Source organism: Sinohyriopsis cumingii, chromosome 3, assembly GCF_028554795.1.
Source record: "Sinohyriopsis cumingii isolate HCF-2022 chromosome 3, ASM2855479v2, whole genome shotgun sequence".
Lineage (NCBI taxonomy): Eukaryota > Metazoa > Mollusca > Bivalvia > Unionida > Unionidae > Sinohyriopsis > Sinohyriopsis cumingii.
The window spans coordinates 148,663,593-148,669,964 of NC_142963.1; the positions used below are offsets into that span (position 1 = coordinate 148,663,593).

The 6,372-nt window shown below is 37.4% G+C and overlaps 1 long non-coding RNA gene across 1 annotated transcript; it reads right to left on the bottom strand.

Moving 5' to 3' along the window:
- On the bottom strand, positions 1 to 5,803 carry LOC149804118 (uncharacterized). Its single transcript, XR_016420006.1, has 2 exons — positions 5,666 to 5,803; positions 1 to 328 (listed from the first exon to the last, which is right to left on the bottom strand). It is a non-coding gene; the product is annotated as an uncharacterized LOC149804118 (long non-coding RNA).
- Positions 5,804 to 6,372: the final 569 nt, after the last annotated feature.

A 6,372-nucleotide genomic window follows, 5' to 3' on the forward strand; every position in this document is an offset into this window, starting at 1 on the left:
TTTCACAGTTACAGGATAATTTTTTAATGCAATTGCTTCCATTCAATAGATAACCTATCAAACTGCCAATTATTTCTTCCCGCGAAATTAAAGGTGAGAGTGTCTCCTTCCCATGTCCCTTCTATGTTACTCATCTGTAACTTCCGCCTTGTATTTCTTTCGGTACTTCTGGTACCCTTGTTCTGTTTCCCTGCTTTCTTTATCGGTACGTCCGGTACTCTCGTTTTCGTCTCCGGCCCTCCTTTCTCGCACAACGGCCTGTCTTTACGTGCTCTCCACGTCTTCTCTATTATCTTCGGGTGGCGTCCGATCCCACCCGGAAAGCTTCCTGTGGATTAGAAGGGACGTACAATGGTGCATCGTTGTTCGAACACAGGAGAATTAACACACTCTCACAGGCCTTTCATCAGCATAATGACAATTAAATCATTTGGTCAACTCATACACTCACATCTAAATATTCCATACATGCTTGTTCTATAATAAAGGCTACAAAAACAACAATAATATCACGACTTCAGATAATACATATCCCTAATTCTCTATATAGCAAACAATCAGCATCAGCAATATTCCTATGCATTTCCTACCTTACAAATCATAAAAGACATTCAAATATAAATGCCTAATTATACGTATACGAGGCGAACAACGCCTAATTCTGCGCAATCCACAACTATATATTCAAATACAAACAAGTATGAGGTCTAACACTAATCCCTATTAAATTCAGTTCTGCACCACGATGCAACGTCATAGCAGATTAGACAATCCACTTCGGTTTTATCCCAACAACGACACACATTAATCTTGAATATTACTAATTCGCTTTACACTACATTACGACGTGTTGATAATTCAGCTATACATGGAAGATTACATTTCTACTAAATTAAATGCACATAATAATGTATAAATCTTACGACACCTAGTTTGGAAGTGAGACAGATTCGGTCGAAGATATTTTACCTCAGAAGTCTGTGTTCCAATCTCGTCAGAAGTACCTAAACTCCCTTTCCCGCCCTTTTAACGAGCGCGCAACTTCGGCTCTAGGAGCGCAGTCTAGTGTCTCCAACTCCGTACGATCTGCTCTTGCCAATGTCCAGACGTGCACTGACTCTTTCACATTGACAGTAACATAATAATCTCTGGGGTAGTATCACCGAGGTGTTACAATGTCGGGTCTCCGGCCTCTAAGCCTAAGCCGACATCTGACATCATTGCTAATTGCAAATAAACAGAGTTTCTTGCCCCGCAGTAAGGTTCTTCAAAAGAAGTAACAGTGAATTTGACCGTAACGCAATGGCTAATTCACGGACAGGTAGTTTCTTTGTTTCAGAATCGGTCTAAAGTCGTAATATTATATAACACGTATTGACATTACCCAAAGTACTTTGAATTACGATGAATTCTATCAGAAGACATTTATAAACATGAGGCAGGAATTGTAAACAGATTTTCTCCTACATTGATCAAATTATGATGATAAAAACCTGGCCCATCATTCATCCCGTATTGACCACATTATAAGGACCAAAACCTGATCCCTCTTACATCAAGTTTTGAGCACATTATGAGAATAAAAACGTGGCCCAATTCTGCATGTGAGTATATTCCAAGGGTGACAATCATGACCCCCTCTTGCATTAGGTATTGAGTCCATTTTAAGCACACAACCATTGTCATGCGTGCAACAGATGTTGAGTGGATAATGAGTAGAAAAAGTTGAACGAGATTGAATTTGATGTTGAACACATTATCAGCCCCAAAACACGACCCAGGCTGCATTTAGCTTCTCTTCTCGATTATGTATTAAACTTAAACCGTCGTATCTGATTACATTTTTCATTAAATCCAATATACCTCGAGATTATCAGTTTACGGTTTGATAAGAGAAGCTGATGGCTGAGCTAAAGCCATGGACTTCACACTGCTGGTCGAGGAATTAATTTGTTCCTCTAAGTCTTAGCTTTACATCCAAACATAGCTTTAGCAAATCTTCCTTTGCGCTTGACACAATTTGAGCTGAGAATACATCGCCAAAATCTGAAATGTTTCGTGAAGACATTTGTATAATAAATAGGGTATCTACTGAGGAAGATCAAATAACATCTACCAGCCAGTTAAATGCTCATCAAGTTTTATTTTAAAAAATTGTTTTTTTTTTAATTCAAGAGCCTTTGGATGAACTTATTCCTTATATCGTATGGGTCCTTTGGGTGACCCTGTTCCTTATACGGCATTGTTCGTTTGGATGACCCTGTTCCTTATATGGTATGGTTCGTTTGGATGATTCTGTTCCTTATATGGCATGGTTCATTTGGATGACCCTGTTCCTTATATGGCATGGTTCATTAGGATGACCCTGTTACTTATATGGCATAGTTCCTTTGGATGACCATGTTCCTTGTATGGTAGAGTTCATTTGGATGACCCTGTATCTTTTTTGGAAGGGTTCGTTTGGATGGACATGCTCCTTATATAACATGGTTCCCTTGGAAGACCCTGTACCTTATATGGAATGGTTCCTTTGAATGACTGTTCCTTATATGGTTTGGGTCTTTTGTAGAAACATATTCCTTATAAGGAAACGTTCCGGTGGATGGCCCATTTCCTTATATGGCAGGGTTCCTGTGGATGGCTGAATTCCTGATATGGCTGGGTTCTTTTGGAAGACCATGTACCTTATATGACAGGGTTCATTTGGATGACCCTGTACCTAATATGGCAGGGTTCATTTGGATGGACATGTTCCTTATATTGCAAGGTTCCTGCTGAAGACCCAATTTCTAATGTGGCAGAGTTCTTTTGGAAGACCATGTTCCTTTCATGGCAGGGTTATTTTTGGATTGACCTGTTCCTTATTTAGTATGGTTGCTTTGGATTACCCTGTTCCTTATAAGGCACGGCTCCTTTTGGTGGATATGATCCCTACAAGGCAAGGTTCATTTGAATGAATCTGTTTCGTATACATCAGTGTTCTTTTGGATGGCCGTATTTCTTCGAATAACCCTATTCCATTGGATGGCATAAACGGAAATTAAATGATATTCCCATGCTATGAGGTTACATAGAAATATTATTGGTGAATCATTGAGAACTGATAGATAGTAGATCACATACGGGTCATTGTAATTTACATTTTATACGAATATACGAGATACTACTAGCTACGATGTCGTAGCCTCAACTTGATTTGTTGTGGTTGAGGCTACGAACTGATCCCATATCATGTAATGGAGCAAAACAAATTATCACTAAAGTCAGAAAAACAAACAGTGTAGAAATCAACTACATAAGTATAATCATGTTGTGAAAGAAGTTTGGCTTATTTTGAATTTATTAAGCCCTTACACGATAAAATAAATTGTCATGGTTACACTAACCTCATTCTGTCCGCCATGACAGATAACGCGAGACTCTCACCGTTACCTCTTTTCTACGTAAAGCTTGCCAAATCATATTTGGATATTCTACGCTATATTATTATCAATCAAGTGCGAATAATCGCTTCTTGGTGAAATTTCAAAGTTGCCGATAAACCGTATTTACTTTTAATGGGAAGAATTTCTGACCCAAACGGCGCCAAATTTTTACTAGGATTTGTTTACATTTCCAAATAAGGCGTCAATGTCCTTATATGGCACACAAACAAACGAGGCTGAGAACGGAAGTAATCCTTATTTGAAATAATATGGCGGACGATCTAAACGAAAATATGGGCTAAAAAAGGTAAACGAGATTTTACAACTATTTCTACAATGATTTGCGATACTTCCTGTATTAAATAAGAGGACTACTCATTTTATTGGATTATATGCAAGGAATATGTTGAAAGTGTTACTATTAGGCTAAAAGAGTGCCGGGTGTGAATCACACCCGGTTTGTTCCATTAACACGTATATGCTCATATTAGTACCCTGTCCACGAGGAACGAGTAAGGGTACTAATATTAGTACTAAGATACTACCAGCTATTATGAGAGATAACTAAAGTTCAAGTAACGGAATATTTCAATTTTCATATCGTTTTTGGGACCAATATGTTATAAGAAAAGAGGTTTCTTTTATTTGAGGGTAGCACCGGTATAAATTATACGATGGGTTATTTAACATGATTGATCAGTTAGATATCAGAAGCAGGGGTACATTTTCTATGACCCCCTTCTTCAAGTTACTAAGTTTGTTATATGTTATAATGAATAAGCAATCTGATACCTATGAATATCTTTGGTGTATTAACACAATTTTTTAAACTATAGCGAGCGTTTTTATCGTGGTATAAGGGAAATGCGTAAATGTTCAATGAATCAAAATTGTTCGACCTTTGTTTAAAATGCTTTTGCATTTTACAATTTCCATAATTTCAAACGTACGTTGGAAAAAAAAGAGCAAAATGTTAATTATTTTATCCAATACAAAATATACGATAATATGACACTTCAAAGAATAACAGAAATAAACGTAATTGCATGTAAAGTATGAATTAAAATAGCTTGGAAGGATAGACTACATTTAGGTAGAGCTTTCTTTGCCCTTTACCATGGGCTGCGTTATGTATGTATGTATGTATGTATGTATGTATGGGAAAAGTATCTATTTGCAAGTTCGAAACACCAATCGCTTTATAACTGAGTAGAAAAATTGAATTGTCACCTCGTGCGGCATGTAAGAGAAGATAATATTGTTATATATTTGACACTCTTAAGAGCGGTTGTTTGCTCCGCCTCCAGCTGTGCCTGTTCCACCCGAATCCCAGTCTAAGGGTTGCCCAGAATATTGACAAGTTAAAGATTATCGTCTGTTTTCTCGCCTCGTGGTGTAGAATACAGTTAAAAGACATCCACCGTAATACTTTGAAACCAAAGAAATAAATTGTGTCAGGTCTTTGTGTCTGTAAATCTTAAATATAGCTTTTAGTGCTGTGCAACAACTTCGACTATGTTATATACTGTAATTCTCTACCTGCGACGGTGTCAATACAAATGAAATAGTGTACCGGGCGGACTGGTTTCTCAATTAGCTCGTGTTCCAATGTCTGTCAAGAATGCGTACCACATACCACCTTTAATTCCGATAATTAATTTTGAGTGTACGTAACATGCCCACTCTACCAAATTTTGATGAGTCATGATAATTATTGAGAATAGAATTTAATTCAATCGGAGATACCGATAAAATGCGCCTCTTGTATAAAACGATATGTAAAAGGTAAAATGGTTCTGTTCTCAGCAGCTACTATGTGATGTCATAAAATAAGCATAATGATATCACAGCCAATGGCCGCGCATTTTTAGCAGCAGGAGTACTCATTATTTTATTCCTTATTTAGTCTAAACTCTAATTTGACAAGGGTGTCTGCAATTTTAACCTAATTCTTATTAGGAAATAATTGCAGAGAGAGAGAGAGAGAGAGGTGAACATAGATACACAGAAAAGTCGGTAGGTAGACTTAAATATGTTTAGTCAGATTTTGCTTAATTTTTATTGGAAGGTGAAAAGGAAACTTAAACAAAATAGCTGAAATCCATGAATAACATTGTTCTTATTTTCTGACAGGCACACATTTTGTAAACCAGACAAGTTCAAAATGGTGGTGTAATGAGTCTACTCATACTATCCAAATGTTAGGTTTAAAGTCCGATGAGAGTCGTTTGTAATATTACCTGTCATATAAAATATCCATGGAATCAGACAACAAAAGGAGTGCAAGTAGAATTCCTCCACACCCACACGAACATTCATACCAATAATGCAAAACTTGGGTACGATTCGACAATGGAGATACACTTTAAAGTGCAACGTTAGCCCGACCTTCTGACACAATGCACGTATTTCGCTTAGCCAGAACTTGTTGTGGCTGCTTTCGATCTTTTAGATTTATATCAGACGTACATTACTCACGAGATATGCAAATACTATGTTCTCACAGAATGAAAAACATCTGTCTCTCTCTCTCTCTCTCTCTCTCTCTCACACACACACACACACACACACACCAAAAGAAAGACTGAATCAGGTGCAAAGCTATAGTGGATGGCGAAACCTGTATTTGAGATGAAATAGGAGCCCGAACTTCATTCATCTTTCCATATCAGTCTGGCAGCCAGTCACTTAATTATATTATTGAATTTATCTGCAGACTATAATTTCACCCACCCACCTAGCCCTATGTATCCATTTGATACGGTTAGACGGTTCAGACAAAAAAAATTGGACATTGATAACAACTTATTTTGGGTATATAACGTGACTTAATGTCACGTAAACAGTCATATGACGCTCATTGCTTTCAATGATTTATTTTACCTACATGTCATGTCATGATCGTGTCAGTTTTACCCGGTCGTGGATGGCACAAGCTGATATTTTT